The sequence below is a fragment of the Columba livia genome, chromosome 1 (genome assembly GCF_036013475.1).
Source record: "Columba livia isolate bColLiv1 breed racing homer chromosome 1, bColLiv1.pat.W.v2, whole genome shotgun sequence".
NCBI lineage: Eukaryota > Metazoa > Chordata > Aves > Columbiformes > Columbidae > Columba > Columba livia.
In genome coordinates, this window is record NC_088602.1 from 39669980 (window position 1) to 39693700 (window position 23721).

General features: G+C 36.8%; 1 long non-coding RNA gene across 1 annotated transcript; it reads right to left on the reverse strand.

Moving 5' to 3' along the window:
- Nucleotides 1–8074: 8074 nt before the first annotated feature.
- On the reverse strand, nucleotides 8075–23117 carry LOC135578336 (uncharacterized). The gene is made up of 3 exons (XR_010469844.1): nucleotides 22904–23117; nucleotides 22589–22698; nucleotides 8075–8415 (listed from the first exon to the last, which is right to left on the reverse strand). It is a non-coding gene; the product is annotated as an uncharacterized LOC135578336 (long non-coding RNA).
- Nucleotides 23118–23721: the final 604 nt, after the last annotated feature.

Genomic DNA, 23721 nt, shown 5'->3' on the forward strand with positions numbered 1-23721 from the left:
AAGGTTTAAAAGTTCTTGAATGAATCTCCTTTTTAAGCCCCAACTCAACACTGACAGTTTATGATGACCCATTTCTGTAATATGAATTTACATTGGCTCTCGTACTCAGTGGCTACACTTACTTACTCCAGACTGACACGTTTTTTAGCCATCAGCTTCACATTTCATTTAATTTTCATTCTGAACAACAGCTTGCAATTTTATTTTAAAAGTATTTACAGGTGCTGTAATGAAAAGCATATGAGAAATGTTGTCTACAAAGAAGCCTGTGCTGGACAGTTGTGACCAGCATCTGGCTATTTTTTAATTTGTGTGATTGTATGAGTTCATATGTAACATGTAACTCTCAGATAGAGAGTGCCTACTGGTTCAAGTAATTGAAGACAAGTTATCCCTTCTGTGCAGTTACCTTAAGCAGTTTATTCCTGATTCTCTCTACATCTCTCTTTTCTAGACCAGAAAAGAGGGAAAATAATTATTTTCTGAAATCTTGCAAAGCTCTTCAAACAGGTGATATGAGTTTTCCAGAAGAAAAAAATTATTAATAAACTACTTATTCTTCTAGATAGAACTGTTTTATCGCAGATGTTTGGACCTACTCGTGAAAGTGGGGGGAGGAGGAAAATATTGCAAATGAATTTGGTGCAGTTAACTATATCATAAATACTGCAAATGGATATTCACAGGCCCAAACAATCTAACAGATTAGGCTATGTGGGTACATTACACTGGGATGCAAGTCATAACTTGAAAAAGGATAAGACTGTTGATCTCTTTTTAGTCTGAATTCCAAGCCTGAATTTCGTATTTCCTACTAGCTACAAAAACTTCAATGGAGAGGGAAAGAATAACACACACACAACAAAACAAAACACAGAAACCCCTAAGCTCTTGTAATTTTCCCATTCAGCAAAGGCTTTTAGGCCTTAGGACAGGATAAAGGATGTGTGACTCATTGTTAGATTGCAAGAAGATTTAAAGAAATCTCTGTACTGAAAATCTGTGTAATGATGACTTTGAGGACATGTAAAGAATTTGTTCCACATGTACACATCAGGGTTAATAGCTAATAGCAGTTTTTCTGATGCTAATAGAGTTATGGTATTGAGAAGAAATTTTATGCAACTTTTTTTTTTTTATTTTAGTATATAGAAATAGTGTGTTTTTTCCCCTCCAGGGAGTTTGTTGCAACTCAACAATTCCAGTACTTCGTTTGTGGAATCAAGTGTCAAAGGTGATGCACAACAGCATGAGAATAGCTGTGTCACCATTGAATAAATCTTCCAGTTAAATCATCCCTGACACATCATTTATTTTAGATATCCAAGACCATTTTTAAAACTACAAATAGATTTGAGGGGTTTGGTGTTTTTGTTGTTTTTGGTTTTGTTTTCTGTTTTCTTGTATTTCCAATGAATTATGAATTTTGTTCTGTCGGAGTGGAAGAAATTGAAGTAAAACTATGAGGTTTAAAAGCCATTCTGAGAGGCAGAAGAGTCAAAAAGAATGAGTTCATTTATCAGCACTTTATAAAGGGCAAAATACATAGCAGGAAGGAGAAAAAGGCCTTAAGATATTTTGGAGAAAATGATCCTTTTAAGACACAGATTTCTAGCTTTACAGAACAGCAACATATGCATATAATTCATTGGTTTTGAGCTATGTTTTCTCTCCTTCTGTTTGAATGCTTTTTGGAATTAAATTTCAATTAAGACATATGGAAAGGACAGTCCTTGGCTATTTCATATATCAAAGTAATTTCCCCAGAGTAAGTAGAACATCATAATAAAAATCTTTTAAAAATATCAGTTGTATCACTATTGCATCACAGGCTTTTTGTTACTATTTCTATAACAACAACAAAACAAAAGTTACAGTCACAGGCAAACCAGATTTGACTTGGGGAAGAATACTTCATTTATTAACAGTTAAAAATAGAGTTGGACAGTAGAAAACAAGAAAAAAACAAAAAACACTTTCCCCCATGTCCCACTTCTTCCCAGACTTAACTTCAGTCTGTCATTCCTGACTCTTCTACTTCCTCCTGCTTAGCACCACAGCGGGATGAGGAATGGGGATTGCAGTCAGTTTATAAAACTTCACCTCTGCTGCCCATTCCTTCTCATGCTCCAGTGTGTGGTCCCTCACATGGGATACAGTCCTTCAGAAACTGCTCCAACATGGGTACTTTCCACAAGGTACAGTCCTTCAAGATGGTCTGCTCAAGAGTGGGTCCCCCTTGGGTCACAGGTGCTGACAGAAGGAGAACAGAGGAACTGATGTTGGCCCCTCTCCAATGGATCAGAAGACTTTGTTGGATCAAAATCATGCTAAAATTTATAAGTAAATGAGTGGACAGGCATGAAATACGTAGTTCCATACACATCATGAAATAAAGGTGTCTTCAACAGTTACACTTTATCTTTCCTTATATATGTTTAACAAATTTGTGTTAAAAATTATGTAAGAATACTAACAGAGTTAAGGAAAAAAAAAAGGACTGGAAGAAATTTGAAGAGTTTATCTCTTCCATGCTTTTAATGCAGAATTAACTATATTTCTCAAATTCTTACTCTCTATATTTGTGTGTGTGTATATATACATATACATTTTTTTTTTATTTTTTTTTTTACAGATTCCCGTTAATGGAGTTTCTACCCCCTACCCTTCAATTCATTAAAAGTGCTATGCAGTTTTTATGAACTGAGAGGTTCTGTTTGTTGTTTTTTCTTTTATCTTTTCCAAAGTTACCTGCAGTCAACATTTTTTTAGGAAGTGGTAGATAGATACTAATGTTTCACATCCTGAAATGGGGGTGAACACCCTGGTACTGAGATGTCTGGGTGGACCAACACTTTGCTTTTTGATCCTTCTGCCTGTGGAAACATGTACAGTCAGGCAAATATCTCTGGTTTATTACCCTGTGTTACGCTGTTGAGATCTAAATGAAGCTACCTGATAGGTAACCCCAGAAGGCACCAATCACAAAACTCTTTATTCCTTCCCCATTTCTTGACACTGTCCTCGTAGTTCCCTGTTTCCTTCTTAGTCTCCTCTCAACAATGTAACTATAACTTAATTATTTTTCCCTTTATTCTTATTTTTTCTACATATGGACCCAATTTTTCTATTTCTAATACCATTATCAAGCTAATATCTGACTTTTATGGTATTACTAATCTAGTTGTTGAGGTGCTGTTGACTTCAGAAAATTATACTTCTGTAAAGGTCCCCAATATCCCCTGCCAGCAATCCATGATATTTAGTCAGTTCTCACATATACTGCCCCCTAAGCACCTGTGAGATCTGACCATCCTTCATAGCACAATCATTAACATTTGCCAGCTGTAACACTGTTACCTATTACATAAAAAAATTGATTATGTCAGAAGCAGTAGTTTTTCATATCCTGTTCAGTCAGTTCAACATGGGACAAGGTCACTGTCAGGGTCTTAATTACCTAACTCTGTAGATCTACCAGTATAGTTCCTATATTTGGAAAGAAGGAGAAAGTTAATAATAATAATAAATATTATTATTATTAATATTATTATCCAGAAAGAAGGTAGAACTTACAAATTTCCTGACTGCAGTCTGAACAGGAGGCATTATAGCTTCACTATAGCATAAAGCTTTACGTATTGTCAATTTAGTGAAAACTCTAATTTTTGCCTTTACACATTTAACAATGTTAAAAAATACTCCATATCCAACTTGCTTGTCTCCAACAATACCTTGCTGTGGTTCATTAACTACAGCACAAAAAAATATTTCTTAATATCTTCAGTCATACTGTGTTGAATTTGTGGAAAACTACTAGGCTATCAACTGCAGCTATCACACAGTTTATGACGTGTGATACTCCCACAAAGAAAAATTCTTTCTCAGCAAGCAGAACCAGAGATGTCCTGTTGTGTGTGCAGCAAAATTGTTTTGTTGATTCGTTAGCTCATGCAGTAAACAAAACAATGAATTCTCAACTAAAACCTCAGGCTGTGAAAGTCACTTTATAGTTAAATTCACAGTTAAGCATTATAATACTTACAATTTACTGTAAATATTCTCTAACCACCCTATTTTTTCCAACAGCTTTTCCTTTAAATACTATGCATATGGCATATACTTCATTACTCATCAAATAGAAAACATATGCAGAATATATTGATGAATTTATTAAAGCATTATGGAAGATCTACTGTTTCAATTAAATTATATTAAAAATAAATAAGTATTCTGCCCATTAAAGCAAAACTACATAATTTTAAACAGAAGTTCATTAGATTGCTTGTTTCATTAGTATGTCTTCAGCAGTAGCTAAATAGAACTTTGTTTAAACCTTTTTTGTTGTTGTTGCAGTTAAAAATTAAGGAGGAAGACCTCATTAGGAGAACTGTCATCCATGTATCTTTAGCTGTGGCAGGCAGGTCACTTCATGCTCCAGTTCAAATAATATACATGTGTGGTAAAAACCCTAGTTCACTTAAAACACTTCTAGTCCATGCTTTCACTTCAAAGAAGGTCTTAAGAACAGCAGTTTCAGTGGGGAGATACAGAGGGGCTAACTGTTCAGTGAGTGGTCAGCATCTGAAGTCTTTTGCTAGGAGAGGTATGATGATAATGATGGTTTCTAACTTCTTGCCCCAGAATCAGCTTGTAACAATTTTTACATGTTGCTAACACACTCTACACCTTGTTTTGTTTTGTTGTTTTCTTAATTGGTCTTCAACTCCATGTTGCATCTGAATTTACTGTGTGTAAAAATCATAGCATTTTGTGTGTGTTTACATAAGTAATACATGAAACAATTTAGTGTAAGTGGAAATAAACCATAACCATTTATTTACCTATCTTCATTCATGTAATCTTTAAATTCAGAGAACAAAAGTCATGGATCAAAACCATTGTAACTGTCCTACCAAAAAAAAATCTATTCTATTTCTAGGTCAAGGAAGAAAGCAAATCTGAAGAGACTAGGGTGGAACCACAGAAAAATGGGTTTGAGTTCAAACAATTTTTCTTTTAAAAACAAACACAAAGAAGTAATCCACACCATGACCTAATATTTCACAGAATAAAAGTCACAAGAAGTTTGAATGAGGAGTGAGATACAGAGCTGAAAGACACTGATATTTTTTTAATTTATAGACTTATACAAATTCAAATTCAATCACCTGCTTACTGGAGTGGAATTCAAAAGATAAGCACCTTTGTTTTATAGGTAGTAAATGGGCGAAGTTGCTAGGCTACTAATGCTATTCCCAACTTTGAGTACCATACTACAAAAATGCTAAAATCAGTCAATGAGAAGTATGCCATTAGGCTGATTTTTTTCCTCCTCAGCTTACTTGAAACTCATATTCATAACTTGAAAGCAGCTTGTGCATTTAGGATCCTAAACAAATGAACAATGATTTCATTACTCTCTTTTTAGGACAAGTGGACATGGAAAGTGAGAAGGGAAAGAGAGAGAATCTGGAGAACTACAGGCCTATCAGCCTAACCTCAGTCTTTACGAAGCTAATGGAGTAAATCCTCTTGGAAGCCATGTCCAAAGATGTGAAGGGTAAGAAAATGACTGGCAACTGTCAGCACACACTTATCAGGGGCAAATAGTGCCTGACCAACCTGATTTCCTTTTATGACAAGATGGATGTCTCAATGGATGGTGCAAGAACAGTGGAAGTTTTTTGTCTTGACATTAACAAGACCTTTGACATAATTTGCCATAGCATCCTTATAATCAAATTGGTGAGATACAGTCTGAGTAAATGGACTATACTGTAGGTGGAAATCTGCCAGCACAAAATCCAAATTATGTCTGTTTAACAGTGGAGTCCCAAAGGGTTGATATTAGTGTGGGCAATATTTAGTGTCTTAATGACAAGGACAATGGGCCAGGGTGCACTGACACCATGTTCTTAGATGATACTAGACTAGGGGAACGGTTGACACTGGAAGGTAGGACTGCTATTCAGAGAGACCTCAACAAGGTGGAGAAATGAGCTGACAGGAATATACAGTTAAACAAAGGAAACTGTAAAGTCTTGTATATGCAGAGAATTAAACCAACGCATCAACGCTGGAATCAACTGACAAGAAAGCAGCTTTTCAGTATAAGACCTGGGAGCTGAACATAAACATGAGCCAGTAGTTGCTCTGAAAGAGAAAAAGGGCAGCTGTAGTACAAAGATGGTAGACACAACAGGTTCAGCAGAATTACCTTTTCCCTTCATTCAGGACTTGTGAAGTTGCACCTGGAGCACTTCGTTTATTTTTGTCCTCTCTAGCACAAGTCAAGTGTTTATATACTGAATTCAGTTGGTCAGGAGGCTGAAAAATGTGGAATACAACTAGATGCTGCAAGACTTGGGTGGCTTTAGCCTTGAGAAGGCTAAATGGAGATATTATTGCTGTCTTCTGTTACATAATGAAGAAGATAGTGACAGTTATTCCAGGAAAGGCATGGAGACATAAAGTGCAGGGGACACAAGCTGCAAGACTGTAAAGTTCTGTTCAGATATAAAGAAAACATATATTTAGAGAAGTCAAATGATGGAAGAGGTTGCCACAAGAAGCGATGAAATCTCCACTACTTGAGAGACATCCTGACCTAAAGTGGTTCTGCTTGTCCATTTTTTTTTAATTATTTTCACTTGAGTAGCTTAGTCATTTATGAAAATTTATTTACTGAAGCCCAAGCAAAAAACCAAACCAAACCAAACCAAACCAAAACCAAAACCAAAACCAAAACCAAAACCAAAACCAAAACCAAAACCAAAACCAAAACCAAAACCAAAAACAAAAACATAAACAAAAACAAACAAACAAACAAACAAAACACAATATCTCTACTCACAAGCAGGGAGGGAATCAAATTATGTTTGTGAACATTATTGATCTGAGGATGGGAGTAATAAAATACAAAGGGGAAAACAAACAAACAAACAAAACCCGAAAAACTACCAAACAACAATAACAAAACTGCACCATAATTTACAAAATAATGTTGTATTCTAAAGGAAAGAACATCTTTAAAATCTAATGTTCCATATTAAAGAATGAATAATGCTTTATGTGCCCCACAGCTAGTACTTCTTGATCTCTTAAGAAGGACCCCATGACCAAACTACATTACCATTGATAAAAAATTCTTTGATAAGGACTATTAGTTTTAAGGGTTTTTTTTTTATTATTCTGTTTTCCTTAATAACTGCAAATGATATATTTCTGTTCACAGCTTTGTCTTTCACTTTAATCTATGAAAATACTGGAAGTTCCCACTGATTTTAATAGGATGTGGGCCAGATCTAAGACATGATTGTATATGTGAAATATCTATGTATCATCGAATCTATTAACACTAAAAGATGCGGATATTTTTTGTTCAAGTTAACTGAGCAGGTATTCAATGAAAACAAAAGAACTTGTGAAGCAGAAGCATCCTGGCTTAGATGCAGAAAATGTGTATACTTTCTCCATATTGATAACATATGACTGAAGGTACATGATACTCCTACCGTGGAGTGAGATTCAGCAACGTATACTCATCCAGGAAGGAGACGAGGTTTTAATTTCATCTTAGTATTTGCTGTAGTTTTCTTTTAATCGTTCAAGATAGACAACATTATCTTTCTTTTTTTCTCTCTCTCTTTCCACCCCACCACCACCCCCCATCTGGTGAAATTTCTCTGTTAAAAAACTGAGTTTAAACTTTCACTTTTCTCCATTAGCTTTCCTACTTAGTAAGTGGTAGGATTTTATTTGTTATGTGGATGGATTAAATAAACCCCACTTTTAGAAAATTAACCAAATAAATCCTGCTGACTCAAGAAAAAAATGTCCACATTCTAATTATGTGTTTTATTTAGGTCTAGTCATAGACCCTAGCTTTCACGGCAAATTTAATCTCACTAACTAAATACCAAAAATCTTTCCTCTTCTCAGCATCTTCAAAAATAATTTTCCTCTCCTCCTAAATTAATGTACCTTTCTGAAATGTATTATTTCTATAAAAGATTGCTGTGGTTTAACCCAGCAAGCATCTAAACACCACACATAGCCAGTTGCTCCTCCCCAGCAGGATGAGGGAGAGAACTGGAAAAGGTAAGCCTTGTGGGTTAAGAGAAAGACAGTTTAATATGGCAGAAAGAGAAAATAATAATACTAATTATAACTAGTATTAGTATAATAATTGTAATAATTGTAACAATAATAAAAGAATATATAAAACAAGTGATCCACAATGCAGTTTTCACCACCCATGAGCCCATACCCAGGCAGTTCCCAAGTAGCCGTTAACCCAGACACCTTCCCCCAAAATACATACACTGAGCATGACGTCATTTGGTATCAAATACCCCTTTGGTCTGTTGGGGTCAGCTGTCCTGGCTGTGCTCCTCCCAGCTTCTTGCACACCTGGCACAGCAAGAGAAACTGAGAAGTCCTTAACTGCTTAACAACAACTAAAACAGCCGTGTATTATCAGCATTATTCTCATTCCAAATCTAAAACAGCACTATACTAGCTACTAGGAAGAAAATTAATTCTGTTCCAGCTAAAAGCAGGACAACTATACTCCATCAAATCAATGAATTTTGAAATGCCTCAGGACTTTTGTACTATGTTCAATACATCTTTCCCATGCAAAAATAGTTTCAAAATATTTTCACTATTCATTCTTTGCGGTAGCAATTATCCAGTTGTTTGGCATGATATAGTCATATCCTCCTGCCATCAACTCAGAATTACCTTCTTTTTTTTTTTTTTTTTTTTTTTTTTGATATATGAGTTTACGAAGCAATCATAATAGAGACTCTTATGACAGCAAAGACTGGAAGCTTGTGACTTCTGGCACCAGGAGGACAGTTCCTGCTCTAGCTGCAGACCCTACAAAATAGGATTAGTGCCCTGATTGCAGAAGAGGGTTTCTGAGCCTCCTGAGCATAGAAGCCCAGATGTTTTTCTCCTCAGTCCTGTCAGTGATGGGAGAAGGGCTTCAAGAGATAAAAGATTCTATGAATCAACAATTGGTTGTGCAGTAGGTGTCAGCAATGAGGTTTTGGTTAGTATAAACAGGGGACTCTCTTTGATAATAAAGGTCTGCTTGAAAGAAACAGGATCCACCTGACCAAAGCGGGGAGAAACACCTTTGTCAACAAGCTGGCCAACTAGTTAAGAACTTTAAACTATGAATGACAAGGGAGGGAGAGAATAACCAAGAGTGGACATGGTAGACCTGGATGGCCTAGAAAAAGTGAAAGTTGATATGAAAAAGAGGGACCTCATAATCAGCAAAACTAGAGCTGAAAGGGGCCCAGTTTAAATGCATCCGCACAAATTAGGTAATGCTTACAGAAGAGCATTTTGGAGAAAGCTCTCACACTTTTACTGGAAAATCAGAATGACCAGGTATCTCTGTGAAGCAATATACACAGCCCGGGGAACAAACAAGGAGGAACTACAACAACATCAGGATCATGGAGTCATAGTTGGGACATCTGACATGACTGGAACACTGCACTGGACAGAGACAGTCCTTTCAGGAAGGTCAGGCTGGTTGGGCAAGGAAAGGGAATTGCCCTTTATGTGAGACAACAGCAGGAATGCATGGAGCTTTGCCTAGGCATGGACGATGAGTCAGCTGAGACCTTATGAGTCAGGACTGGCAAGCAGAGAAGCAGGGATGATATTGCAGGTATCTGCTGCAGACCGCCTAACCAGAAAGAAGTAGATGAGGTTTTCTCCAGACAACAAGAAGATGTTTCACAATCACAAGCCCTGGTCCTCCTGAGTGGCCATAACCAGCCTGAATTTTGATGTAGAGACAACACAGAAAGACAAAAGCAATCCAGAAGATTTCAGGAGTCTATTAACAGCACTTTCATATCATAGGTGTTTGAGGAGCTGATGAGGGGACACATGCTATTGGACCTCAGATTTACAAACAAGGAAACATTATTTAAACATGTGAAGTTTGGGGATACTGAAGATAGCTTTGGCTGTTGCAATGATGGGAAGGTGGAGCTCATGAGGAGAGGGGAAAAAAAAAAAAAGTAAAAAATGAGATCACATAATCACTGGGCTTTAGGAGATCATGCTTTGGTCTCTCCAGAAATTGCCTTGTAATAATCCAGCATGACATGGTCCTGGAGAAAAAAGGCGGGTTGATATTCAAGGATCACCTTGACTAGCCACTGAATAGGTAAAGAGACCTGGGAGCCAGGTAAGTGTGTGTGACTCTAAGGGCAAGACCATGGGAGAAACTGACTATTAGAGAGACCGAAGGAGTCCCAACCAGGTGCCAAAAAGACTGTGGGGTCAGGGGGTTTCAAGCAACAAGACCTTGCATGTATTTTTCGGCCTCTAAGAGTGAGACTATGCAGAGAGGTGACTCCTGGGAGACCAGAGGAATCTCAGCCAGCTATTCATGTGTTTGTGAGCATGCATAAGTAAGACTGGAGTGGTGCTGTGGCTCCAGAGCCTTTATATCAAGGTGTCAGCAACTGGTGAGACTGGGATTCAGGGGCAGGTACTGAACAGAAAGAGGGTCTGACCAGCTGCTGGGGGGATCCACACTGTGCTTACAGACATATATACATATGCACAAATATTTCCTGGCAATGGACCTTTATCTTGCTCAACCAGAGGGGTGAGTAGGATGAGGTTGTTAGTGCTGTCCATGTTCATGTGTGTACTCTGTATATGGCCATGATACGTGTGGCTGGCCCTGTATATACATATATAAATAGTACAAATGTGTGTTCTGTGTGCACCTGTTTACCCTGAACATACGTCCAGCCTCACAACCGGTTGGACTTGGGGGCACAGGGCTGCAGAACCTTCACCTCTTTCAGGCTGTCAGATCCGGCCCAGTAATTTCTCCTGACATAACAATCATGTCCCTCTCAGTTCATAATTTTTGCATTTATCTATCAACATACATTTTTAAAGGCCTTTTGCAGTACTCTGAGCTAAGGTTATGCAGCTGTGCCTTGCCTGAGGTGGGTCTTGGATCCAGCCAAACAGATGTAAAACCTCTGGGTGCATGGGAGGCTTGCAGCAGGGATCACAGAGCCCAGGTTGCAGTGAGCTCCCTTATTAACCTTCTGGATGACTTTCTCTTTTCTGTCTAGTTATTGCCCTGGTATTTACTTCTTAGACTTGTTCAAAGGATTTTCCTCATTGACTGGCTTTGCAAAAACAACATACTAATTCATTTTTTCAGAATCATGAACACAAAATATTACCCAAAGAAATGGGTAGACATCTGAAAGGTAGCAATCTAGTGACCTTTTAATGATACAAGAAGCATAGTGATCATTCTGGATAATTTACTCTTGCAGGCACAGGATTTCCTGCAGTTACATGCTAAATAAAGTTTAACGGTTAATCATCTGCATTACTTTAAATAACTAATCTAAAAATGACTGAGTCTTTTTTCCATTAATTATCCTTCATGCTAATTCATGCACAAGAAAATGCATCATGCGCAAACCACAGTCTGTTTCACTTATTGTGGCAGATGCACTTGGGCCCCTCCCCAGCCAAACCAACAGCAGTTTTGTCCAGGCTCTAGAGGAGGGAAGGGTCTGAGCCACATCCAGGCCAAGAACTCCTTCCAGGAGACCCACAGGGAAGCAGAATGGCACATTGAACACCGATGGCTTGTAGGCGCAGGGAGTCTCGTACATACTCTTCCTACTGTATGCAGTTTGACTACGAGTCAACCACTTCATTCTATAAATATGACAGCCTGGATGAGCCCACTTTGAGCTCTCCCTGCTAAATAAGTGAGCTATATGGCAATGGTTTTACTACTCAGAGGTCAGTGGATGAGCCTCATTCAAATTCAATATTAATCATTTAGCTTAAGTAGATGCACACCAAAAGTAATGGATTATTTAGAGATATAGGGTTGCATGATTTTTAATATACTCTTTGATTCATGTTACTTAGTAGACTAGATTTGCTAAAACTTTAAGCTCGTATTTACCAAAAGCAACTGCAGACTACATTAAATGCCTGCAAGATAAAATCTTGTTTGCATTTTGCTAGGAAAAAATGGAACTGATTGGGAAAACAACCATCCAAGGCTAACACAGAGACATCACAGACATCTGCAAAGTGGGCCCTATTTTTGCACTTCACTGAGAAGAAAGGATTTATCTAGCCAAAACGGCACCTTCAAGGATATGGACCAAAACCAATGTCAACAACTGAACAAAACAAAGGCCCATGTGGAGTCAGGGAAAAAGGGTCCAATCGGAAGCAAAGGACATGGTGGTAAAATTTTGCTATTGGACTGGATCTTGGTGTGAATGGCCTGTAAAGATATAAAAGTTTGTAGTTTCCTAAGGTCAGGTGGAACTCTGCGCAGTTACCTAGCTTGAGCCAGCCTTTCTGCTATTCTACTCCATTACTTTTTTTTTTTTTTTTTTTAATTTTCTTTCCTGAAAGTCTGTTTTGCATGCAGTTATGGGTCTCCCCTGAAAGTCTGCCTTTGGAGCAAGTGGCTATCAGGGGAAGAAGAATCCAGAACATTTACATTATGATGAACATAAGCCTCGGCTGAAAGTTTACCACCGGAGCTTCAAAACACAGCCCCTGGAGCGAACAATTATCAGTGAAAGAAGACGCCTGAAAGTTTGCTTCGTGGACTGATACAGGCACCTGGAAAGATGGCAAGCAGCATTTGGCTTGATATATCTCCCCCATGCAGTAAATAATATCTCAAACCCGCCACCGAACTCTGTAATGTTGCGCTTCTCTTTAAGAAATCTAAACATTGTTCTGCAGCAAGAAGAAGCCTAAATTACTCCCCTGCTACACTTATACATGCTGGATAGTCTCTGCACCTGAAGACTTGCTCCTAATTTCAATTCTAACTCCTGTGAACAAGGATGTCAAAATCTGCTTTTAACAGCAACACATTTATTATGGGATAGGCAGATATTATGATCACGTGTGTTGTTTGATATATGCCCTATCAAATAAGTATAAAACCTGTCGGAAATGTGCTAACATTTTACACAAGCACCATGTAATGTAGATGAAAATAATCTGATAAATAAAATCCAGTCTTCTCTGTGTATTTTTTGTGCCATTCCTTTATGGCACTTTTTCCTCATGTAGGCTTCAAGTTAAGCCCATCAGGGTTCTGTAGGACTTCAACTTATGTTTACAGAAACATTTAAGGAAGCCATATCAAGGATAATAGACACACTCTGCACGCAAAAGTCAACATGGTGAATTACCAATACTCAGTAGAAATGTATTTGGTCCTCATTATCTCTGTTTCTGAAATTAGTTATTTCATAGACTGGACATTACCCCTCCCAGAAGTGAATCCTTGGATGCAGAGTAGTCACAAAGTCATTAATGCAACTTTTCATATTAAGAAAACCAATATAAGGCATTCTTAATTTGTGAAATCACTAGCAAATTATTTGATGGCTAAGGAATAACAGATGCACAGAAAAGGCAGATTTATACAAGAAAAGAGATAGCATCCTCCAAATAGCAATAAACACAGCCACTTGATAGCCTTGTTAGGAGCATGAAAAATGCTGAAGATACTAAAATACAAGAAATTCAATAAGAAACAGACAAAATTATCAGAACTTCTAGTATCATAATTTATAAGACATGCACTAGATAAGAAGGCGTGATCTCCAGCTTTTTTTCTGGTATGTTTCTTCATTGAATTTCAGATATTTTATATCTGTACATAAATATATTCAGGAAAATGTACATAATGTTTACAAAAATGTTGATTCTATGAATATTTTTTTCTATAAACTCATTATAGTAATTCCTTTGGAATGTAGTTCCAAGTGCAGGTTGACAAAAAGTGAAAACCACATCCACTTGTATGAACAGAAGACAAACTTTCCCCTAAGCAAATTCATTGTTCTTTATGTATTGAGATGTAAAGTTTATTCAAAATTTATACATTTATCATATTATAAAATGTTACTTTTTAATAATATGTTTATCTTGTTTAATTCTAAGTAGCAGTATCTTCCCTTTTTTTATGTATTTATTAAAAATGTCATGTAAGTAAAATGTTTAAAATCTTGGTGACTATGTACAACCTCAATAAATACTTCTTTTTGTTATAAGAGTGTTGTTATAAATGCAGAAACACCATCTCGGAATTTTTGTCATTTCTCATTCTCACCAGACATGAAAGTATCTATCCTGACTGCCCACTTTTCCAAGGTAAGAATGTTTACTATTGCACTGAATTTTCCCAATATATGTCCCATTCTCCTTGTCCTTACTGCCCCTCCCAGCTTTTAGAAGGACATACTATTTAGTTTCAAATGTTTTTTTTTAAGTAAAAATTTGACTCATCTGAAACACCACACATTAGAGAAGAGATAGCTAATGCATCTGTAAGGCTTGAATTTTCGGTGGTTTATGCCTCCATAAATGTAAAAGCAGTTTCATAAAAATCAGCCAAGTGTTCACTTTGAAAAAGCCTTTAAACAAATAGAAGTAGTTATGCTGTCACAATATATTCAATGCTTGCAAAGGCTCTCTCTGTATATAGCACACAGGCAAATATTGTCACACTACAATGTACCAGACTTATTATTTCAACTGTCTTTGCCTAGAAGATTTAATGTAAAGGGCAGTCATGTGCACACACACTCAGGAAACAACAGAATGAAAGAAAATTATTCACTTATTTCAAACATGCATGATGTACTGCAAAAGCAAATGAAGAAACCAAGGCAGTGTTTTAGTCAGGACCGTATCAGGCATTCCTCCCCAGGATCTTCCTTCTTGGACCTCCTATTGATCTTTTCGTAGTTAACCAACTAATTTAGAAGAATTTAATTTTATGTTTGTTGTCTTAGGGAAGCCTATACTGTCATTGCAATCTAGAAGGCCAACTCTTCATTTAGTGTGAAATTAGATACTCAGTTAATGAAGCTTTATGTCATATTTGATGACTGATAGTAAAACTGTGGTATGCTCTCTGTCTGAATTCCTTAATACGTTTACAGAGAGTTAACACTGATTTTGGTTTTCCACTAACAGCAAGACTTTGCTGGTTGGAATGTTCTGCTTGTTTAATTATTTAGTGGCTCAGTAGCAGAGACAGCTTCTACAAAAGCCAAACAATCATATCCAGGAACAAATGAACACCATAATCTTAACAAGATTATCATAATAAAGAGTCATCAGAGAAATTAAAATTATCTGCTTTAATTATGAAATTATAACCCCATTAACTCCTCTGCATGAAAAGCAGGATTTGGGGAATAGCAAAGAAGAAGCTGGAGATGGCTATTATAAACTTGACAGTAAATTAAAGAGGGGGTGAAAGAGATTTGCTGTGTGAGCTCAGATATTTCAGGTAATTTATTTTGCAGCATATGTTTCCTATAGATTAGGCTTTCCAAAATGAGACCATGGGAACTGCTTTTTTTCCCCTTGTCTTTTTTGCCTTTTACCCCCAGATTGTGTTTACCAGCTCAACTGAAAGCTAAAAACTTAAAAGCAGACTCTTATTTAAATATGCCTAAAGCTGTGAATTAATTATGCCCTAAATAAGTTATTAGAACAATATTGCCACTAATGCATTATTAATGGCTACTTGTTGAAAAGTTCATAACAGCAAAAGTACTGTATTGACATTTCTAAAGATATTAACATGAAAATGAAGTGAATTTGAAGATAAAAAAATATTTAGTGATCAAGCTTTTATGAAAGTAGTCTTCAATAGTGCAAACACTAGCCACATACTTTTATTTTTTTTATTTTTTCTATGCATGAGTAATATTCGTAGGACTACTTTAAAATGTCTTTATATTAGTTTGTATGATAAATAAGTGAAAGAACCACCCAACAAGAGGTCTCCTCAGAGTACATTTATACTTTAGAAAAAATATTTAGCATCATTGTTATCTCATATTGTAAAATATATTTTAATGAGAATCTATCTTATAAACAGTTTAAGTAATAAATTTCTTAGTAACAGGTATTGCATCTTAATTTTAAATTTTACAGTTCGCTATAAAATTACTAAATTAAACTTTCAAATATTAAACAAGTAAATGCATTCTTTTCAGTGAAGTATTTAAGGAAAGGTGTCATGTAATATGTCATGCATCCATCTACAGTTTATCCATGACTTTTGAACTTTTGAATGAAAAACACTTGTGGAACAACACACGTAAAGCTTTGCAACATTCCCATAGCCTGTGGTCTGTCTTTTTGTTATTGCTGTTTTCTTTTTTTTAATTAGTTACTATTATTTCTCCATTTCTATCAATATTTTATGCTTTCCATCCTTTTTATGTCTATAAATTGATTTCAATTCTGCCTCCTTCAGCACCATCTACCAATTGTTAATAAATGAAATGGAATTAAATTAAATTTTAACTTCTGAAATAATTTTTCTATAATGCTAGCCTAATAGTATATTCTTTAGGAATTCTCAGTTTAAACAGTTTTCAGCATGACTTTGACTAATCTTTTTTAAATTTGGAGATTCCTTCAAGACCAGACATAAAGAGCTTTATTATTATAAGTGAAAAAAAAAAAAGATAAAAAATACTGAAGAGCAAGAATAGGGAGAGTTTCTGGATCTGAGATATAGCCAAACAGCTCCTCCTCTCCTCTCCTCTCCTCTCCTCTCCTCTCCTCTCCTCTCCTCTCCTCTCCTCTCCTCTCCTCTCCTCTCCTCTCCTCTCCTCTCCTCTCCTCTCCTCTCCTCTCCTCTCCTCTCCTCTCCTCTCCTCTCCTCTCCTCTCCTCTCCTCTCCTCTCCTCTCCTCTCCTCTCCTCTCCTCTCCTCTCCTCTCCTCTCCTCTCCTCTCCTCTCCTCTCCTCTCCTCTCCTCTCCTCTCCTCTCCTCTCCTCTCCTCTCCTCTCCTCTCCTCCTCTCCTCTCCTCTCCTCTCCTCTCCTCTCCTCTCCTCTCCTCTCCTCTCCTCTCCTCTCCTCTCCTCTCCTCTCCTCTCCTCTCCTCTCCTCTCCTCTCCTCTCCTCTCCTCTCCTCTCCTCTCCTCTCCTCTCCTCTCCTCTCCTCTCCTCTCCTCTCCTCTCCTCTCCTCTCCTCTCCTCTCCTCTCCTCTCCTCTCCTCTCCTCTCCTCTCTATATTTAGTATATTCTCTAGATGCTGCAATGGATTTTAAAAATTATATAAATAAAATAAATACCAAAAAGTTGATGAACAGCAATCCTAAGAGACTGTGACAGCTGTAACTGTGAGAGCTAAATGCAAGTACTGTGAAAAACAAATAAGGATAGCATGACAGGAACAAAATAGGGAGGTAAGTGACAAGTACATCTACTGAGCTGCCACAAATAGCAATTCTATCATAATGATCAAAAGACAAGCTGGCAAACATAAGAAACAATGAAGCACTGAAGGAAAAAAGTAAATGATCCTGATGCAAACTCAAACCAGACCTTTGTTTCAGAGCAAATTGTAGCTCCAGCAGAAGCAGCAGCTGTATTACATGAAAGTGTTCTTGCCAGTAGCAAGGGTAGTGGTTTACATTGCACACAAGTGGGAGATTAAAAGAAAATTGAAGAGAAAATCCTTCAAAACATAAGCTATAGAAGTGTAAGGGAATAATAAGGTAAAGAAATGTATGACTCATAACAGCAAAATACATATAAGAGGTCATGGTGTAATTGTGACTATTTCGTTACAATATTGCCTTGCCAATGATGACTTTTTTAGGCTACAACAATTAGATACAACCAATTAATTTTGCTATAGTAGTGGGATGTTATCTGGGCTTGAAAATGGTCTGTCATTATTCATTCAAAAAATCCATTATGAAACAGGATTACAAAAAAAAAAAAAAAAGTTATGTTTTTCTTCAGTAAACTTTATAGCAGCCCACACAATTTATAACACCTGCAGTACAGGAAAATCTGCATTGCTTATTTTAGACTTTCAATCAAAAGGCTGAGAATCAGCAAAATGATCCAAACAGATTATGTAAAGTGCTTACACTCCTCACAGAGTTGATGGAGAGAGATAAACACTTTCACAGAAGAAAACAGAAAACCAGTTCTGGTCCCCTCAGTTCCAGAAGGACAGGGAACTGCTGGAGAGAGTCCAGCGCAAGGCAACAAGGGTGATTAAGGGAGTGGCGCATCTCCCTTATGAGGAAAGGCTGAGGGAGCTGGGTCTCTTTAGCTTGGAGGAGACTGAGGGGTGACCTCATTAATGTTTACAGATATATAAAGCGTGAGTGTCACGAGGATGGAGCCAGGCTCTTCTCGGTGACAACCAACGATAAGACAAGGGGTAATGGGTTCAAACGGGAACACAAAAGGTTCCACTTAAATTTGAGCAGAAACTTCTTCTCAGTAAGGGTGACAGAACATTGGAACAGGCTGCCCAGGGAGGTTGTGGAGTCTCCTACTCTGGAGACATTCAAAACCCACCTGGACACATTCCTGTGTAGCCTCATCTAGGTGTTCCTGCTCTGAGAGGGGGATTGGACTAGATGATCTTTTGAGGTCCCTTCCAATCCCTAACACTCTGTGATTCTGTGAAAACCTGTAGGAAGATAGCCAGCTGCTTAAAGCTAGCAGAAGGAAATCCTGGCTATGACAGCACTTTGTCGATGTATTGCTGATCTAAAGCCTAGATTCATGGATATCCATTTAGGATATAAGATCTGTTATTTTCCCCTGAAATTATATAAACATCAATATTTTCAAGTGAGAAGAATCAGAGGAGACAAGATTTGGCACAAAATTTTAACAGTGAGATTACTCATAAAGGCAATTAGAGATCTAGATTTCAACTTTGTTTCCAGGCAGATACTGGTGAGGGTTGGTCTTACATGTCTATATCCTGAAAGACTTCTCTACTTGTCAAGGCCCTGAGGACACACACAGGCTTAGCAGTCCCTTCCCAAGTTCTCCTGGTGCTTTTTTCCACCCTGCCTGTAGTCCAGGACCCCATTTCAGCCCAGCTCAAGGCTATCAGTCCCTGTTCAAGTGGCACTCTTTCACAGCAGGAACCTGGACCCAGCTCTGTCTGCATTATGCGCATAATATTTTTTTCTCTGACTTCATTCTGAAGATGACCCTCTGGTTTTCTTCAAGAAAAAGTATGGCACAATCAAAAGCACACAACATATCAGTATCACTTTGAGAGGGATAACCTTCCCTCTATATTATATGAGGTACATCACCACAGATCTTAGGTGAACAAGAGACTGAATGATAAAATCTGCTACATGTTTACTCTGTGCCAGGGTTGTCCCCTTTGGAAAAAAAAGTGGATGACCTGTGCCTTTTGCATGTAGATTTCTTTTTGAGGCAAAATTGTGAGTTTATAGACAAAATACTTTTTTTTTTTTTTTTTTTTTTTTAAGAGGTATTTACAGCATAGGAAAAAAAATGTGTTACATGCCTTGGGATCTGATGTTAGGGTTTGTGGCAGTATTAGAAGTTATGGTGCTGGATTAGGTAGATCTGACAATTGTAAAGGCTAGAGGATATTATTTTGCTATAGCGTCATTCATACCAAATTTTTAAAGTGATCTCTGGAGTTAACTACCTTTAAATCCATACCACTAGCTGTCTTTCAGCAAAATCAGTTCACCATAAAAAAACCTCAAACAAAAAGTGTTGTAGAAAATTAACATTAGTGCAGGTAGGAATAAGAACATAACATTTATAAGATAGACAAACACAAAACGAGTACCCAGGTAACTAGGTTCTTGCACAGCACAGAGGTGTCCTTTACAGGATATAGCAGAGATGGTTTAGAGACGCAGGGACATGACACAGAGTTCAGAGGAATGCAAGGTGGTTGCAGCTATTTTGCCGTGGTGGTTGGTTGCCTGAGTAAAATGGACTTAGGCCGTTCTGTGTCTGTCGGCAAAATGAATGATGGCTACTTGAGATCAGGAACATACATTAAAGTAGCAAACAGCTCCCAAATGAGTCACACATGGAAGAATTGATATCTCCAAACTTTATGTATGCAGTTTAAATGTCTTTTCCCTGAGCTAGACACATTTATAGCTCATCTTCTATAGTAATGGAAAGCAAGTAGATATTTTTTGATACCTGGTCTCATCCCTATTTTTGGGCAAGATAAATCCTATCTTACAATCATCTAATGCTTTCTATCACTACATTGAAACCTAGAGTGATCACAGGAGCTGCAGATACTGACATTTGTAATATGGATTCCACCCAAAATACGTGTTTCAGTTTACTTTTCAAGTTTGGTAAGACAAAACTTAATGACTTGACACAACATATTTATTAGCAATGACCTAATATCAAAAGTAAGACTCTACAACTTTCCTTGTATATGGAGTGACTCAGCAAATTCCCCTCTCCAGCTGCAATTCGAGCAAACAAAGCAATTTCTCAAAAAATTTTACAAACTTCTATGTAAAATCACACAGCCTCATTTTCCTGAAAGACTCTTTTGTCTCTCAAGCATTTATCTCAGATTTTGTATGTAACAGTATGTCTTTGATATCTGCATTTCTAGCCTTCTAAGTATCAATCCCCATTTTATATCTTGAATTGAAGTAATCCATTAACTTTATTCAGGAAGTATAAATTGCTCAGATATTAGATTAAAAGTGTAATTTACTTTTTTTTTTTTACTTTTTTTTTTTTTTTTTTTTTTTTTAAACCTTGCCTCCGGTGAACATAGTAACCTATTTCACTAGAAAAAAATATCTAGAATTTGCTCCAGGTAGAAATTTTCATTGTGTGTGTAGACCCATAGAAGGATGCATTTGTTGAATATAAATTACAATTCCTGAGGCATTTAAGAGCTTTAACAATATTAAATGACCAGAGAAACTTTCAAGATTCCTAATAAGTAATAAATATCTGTTCTGTTCTCTCTTCTTTCCTTGCACAGATAATGGAACATACTGTTAGTCAGGTTTGGATTAAAATGAGTGTTACTTCCAATGAGAGTAGAATTGTTATAGGGTTTATTAAGCATTGCAGTTTTCAGCTTCTTAATACCTTTTAATTGCAAGACTCATCCTGCTTACTGATTGAAAAAGTAGACATTAAGAAACTAATCCTCATTTATGCTCAGGCTTCTGTAGTTCATTTTGTTTATGTAAAGCTTCTTAAAACCCCACCCAAATCTCCATAATCTTTTTTGTTGAACTACATCTTACATTATAATTTTATTTAACATTCTGTTTGAATATACCTTTAGCATATTTGATCTCAGCCTTAGTACTTTCATAAGTTAAAATAATGTGTAATTAGAAAATCCAAACAAATGCTGAGATACTATGAACATCTATGAGAACCTGTCTTTGAAACTGACTTTCACCTGTGGTTTTGAAATAATACATTGATCATTAATACTTTGTAATATCTACTTTGACAATTGTTTAAGTTAACCAATTCCAACAGAAAAATCTAAATCAGTGACACCACACAAATTGGTTTAAATCATGACAGCACAGTCATCTTCTAGTAAGATAAACTTTCTGGTAATAAACATTCTGGTAATTGTCTTCCGTTTCTTTGTGGAAATATTTCATTTCAGGTACTAAATATCATTTCAGGTACAAACCTGTGGTTCTAACCACCTGACATTTCATTGAAATATTCTGCAGTGCTATATGTTAGCAAGTTTATTTACAAGCTGCATAAACACGTTGTCAAGAGACATTCCCTGTACTGTATTTGATACTTTCAAAGGCATTAAAATATTAATGATAGTTAGGTAGCGTAGTAACAAACAAATTAAGGACATATTGTAAATAAGTATTTTTCTGAGCTGGAAAAGGATGATATCTTAGGATTTATGAACAGTTTTTTTCCCAGTTCTATTTTTAACTTTCTGAGAAATTATAATACATTTTATACTTGTACAACCTAAGAAACAGATAGCTACAATCCTGTTATACACAGATTTAGCTCAGATGCGCATTTTTTTTTCCCCCAGTTCTAACTGTTGTGCACAGGATAAAACAAAAAACCAACCAAACAAAACAAAGTAATTAGTACAGAGGTGGAAATTTCCAATATAATAAAGAAATACTGGGGAAATAAGAGCAGACGTCTTTTACTGTGTTTCAACTGCAGTGGAACACAACAGTGCACCTTTGAAGCATTATGTATTCATATGGAGTGCAGCACAGCTTCTGCCTCATCTCTGTGCCTGTCCCCTTTGAATGAAACCTCCAGTGTGGAAAAATCTGCCTGATTTTCACTCTGATCTGAAATCAGCTCTCATATATGGGAAATAAAAAACTTTTCTGAATTTCCTAGTTTTAAAATAGTTCTTGAATTCTTTCTTGAAGTTCTCACTTAAAAGGAAGGTCCAGATAGTATTTTGAGTTTAATTTTTCACTCAAAACATTCATTTGAAAATGAAGTTAAAACATACAACAATATTAACTTTTTAAGTCACTTCTGGTACAAAGTACCTTAGAAATGGAGAACAAATATGTACACAAGTAATTTCATAATGTTACATTATAATTTCTTTTTGAAACATCTCAGAAATAGTAGGTAATTGTTAAAACATAACAATATTTATTGTATGGACTTCTGGCATATGTATCTATTTCTGTCCCATAACAAAAAATTCAGTTCTGTACCTGTTAAATACGAAAATACCAGGACTTCTGTGGTTTAACCTTGGCCAGCTGCTCAGACCCACAAGGCCTCTCGCTCACTCCCCCCTGTTCCTGTAGGATGTTGTCGAATACTGGAAAGTTGAAAGAAAGAAAACTTGTGGGTTGAGATGAATGCAGTTTAATAGGTAAAATAAAAGCTGTGTGTGCAATGAAAGCAAAAAGAATTAATTCACTACTTCCCATTGTCAGGGAAGTGTTCAGCCATCTCTACGAAAACATTGCTTCATCAGACGTAGTAGTTACTTGGGAAGACAAATGCCATAATTCTAAACATACCCATCTTCATCCTTCTTCCCTCAGCTTTTGTTGCTGTCTATGACCTCATATGGTATGGAATATCCCTTTGGTCAGCTGGAGTCAGCTGTCCCAGTTGTGTCCTCTCCCAGCTTCTTGTGCACCCCAGCCTGCTTGTGGAGAGGTATAAGAAACAGAAAAATGTTTGACTCTGTGTAAGCACTTCTCAGGTAAAACATCCCTGTGTTATCAACACTATTTTGCTCCCAAATCAAAGCACCATACAAGTCACTAGCAAGAAAATTAACTCTATCCCAGTCAAAACCAGTACAAAGTCCCATGGAGTTGATGAAAGATGAATAATAGCTTCTTCAGTGCTATACAAACCACAAGTACTATTGCAGGCCTACAACAATTTGCAAGGGAACAAGTCTGAAGGAAGAATTTCAGACAGATTTCCTGAGCATCATATATCTAAGCAGATAAGAAAGAGAAGTGTCAGCTTTACAGCCTTTGCAAAGAAGTATCTGTCTCACAGGACTATCAAGTATATAACAAAGAGGGAGATTTTATATGATAGTTTGCAATTCAGCAGGGTAGGCCTGTTTGGATGGGTGAGCTGACACATTAAAAAACACCTGGTGTTTCTGATACATGTCACGATCAAGAATCAATCAATACATAAATTGTCTTTTTCTACCTTTCTGAACAATGGTTGTGAATGAAAGGGAATGACCACTGCCTTAAGAAACCAGTCCTTTCACTACTAATGGTGAAAAAAACCCAAACCAAACCAAAACAAAAATGAAACATTGAAACAACAACAACAAAAGTGTAATTTCTGCTTCTTGCATTTCCAC